The following is a 1,486-nucleotide window of genomic DNA, read 5'->3' as shown; positions in this document are numbered from 1 at the left end:
CAATATTCAAGGAAAATCACCAAGTTTGACGCTGTTTGATTTATTGAAATTGCAACAGTGCAATACACACAGAACAGAGGCAGCTGTTGCTGGTGTTGTGTCCCGCACATAGAAACGAATACTGGACAGACAATACTCATTTTCACTTGAGTCTAGTGGGGAAAGTCGTGTAAAGTGCCTTTCCCAAGGGCACAAGATCGGTGGCATGTCAGGACTCGAACCCGGGACCTCTTGATTCCGAATCGCGTACGCTGCCGTTGCGCCACACGACCCCACCAAACGCTGTTTAAAGTTGGCGTTGGTCCGGTATATATAGATAGGGTTTATAAATCCATAAAAATGATCTGTTCAAATTTTTGATGGCGGAATAATTTACAATTGCAGTCGCCAAATAAATGGCCGATGAACAACAATATGGTACTCGTATGGGTCCCGGGTATGGGTATACGAGGCTAAATGCTGACTGTGACTTTGTGACAAGAATTTCAAGAAGCTGCATTTTAGCATATTTTTCTTATGTAACTTCTTATGTACAACCACGATGGTCAGATTTGGGCCCAAAAGTCCCACTCCGCTACTATGGAGATCGAACCCCCCGAACCCGGGAATCTTGTTCGATATGACGTCATTCAAATAGAACGGGCGTTCGATCTGGGGTTACCCGCGGTCATTTACAGTAAAGCCGCTACAACCGGCTACTTCAAGCCCTTTTTTACTTGGGAACCACGGAACAGGAAAAATCCACCTTTCCACAAATATGAACCGTTTTCAAAACATAACATCTATGCCGTGATTTTATTGTGGATATGTAACATGTAACGAAGCTTCTGCCGTCATCGTGGGTGACCTTGAAGGTCAGAATTCTTGTTGACGCTGTTATAAAATCCAGGTCCCCATATCCAAGTGGCACAGCATGCGTGCAAACATGGTATTTTAACCATTCCCAAAAATCGCTCAAATTACCTCATTGAGGGCTTGTTTGGAAGAGGAACGATTTCCGCAGATTTCTGTCTTAGGAATTTTTTAAATATGGCCGCCATTATGAATTATCGGTATTTAAAGTTAAAACACAGCGTTTTTAGCTCTTCTTTTGACTGTAAGTCGAGTTTTAGTTAAAAAATCAAAAAATCCTAAGACAGAAAGTTTAAATTTACTGTAATATTTCTAAAAATCCAAAAATCTAACCTTATTTTTAATTTTCGGGGTCCTCTTAAAATCAGTTGTTTGGTTCTCGTGAACCCTTTTTGAAATCCGAAATTGATCTCATTTGGAAGCAAATGTACACAAAGTGGAGCAAAGGCAGTGCAAGAATAACATTTGAGGTAAACAAAATCACCTATTACATTTTATTTTGACGAGTATTTACTCTCCAATTACTTTTGTTTATTTTCAAATTTTACCCGTTGCCCCCGGGCCGGCCCGGGACTCCCGCGCGGCCACGTTCGAACACGTTTTGTAACCTGATACCTCCCTAGTAATGCGACTT

The 1,486-nt window shown here is 41.4% G+C and overlaps 1 protein-coding gene across 1 annotated transcript in view; it reads left to right on the top strand.

Moving 5' to 3' along the window:
- Window positions 1-1,486, top strand: part of LOC109465886 (rasGAP-activating-like protein 1) — a 25,310-nt gene that overhangs the window by 16,074 nt on the left and 7,750 nt on the right. The window lies entirely within an intron of this gene.

This window comes from Branchiostoma belcheri, unplaced genomic scaffold, assembly GCF_001625305.1.
Source record: "Branchiostoma belcheri isolate BF01 breed outbred unplaced genomic scaffold, Haploidv18h27 scaffold1, whole genome shotgun sequence".
NCBI lineage: Eukaryota > Metazoa > Chordata > Leptocardii > Amphioxiformes > Branchiostomatidae > Branchiostoma > Branchiostoma belcheri.
Note: the sequence above shows the minus strand (reverse complement) of the source record. Positions and strands in the feature narration are given on the sequence as shown.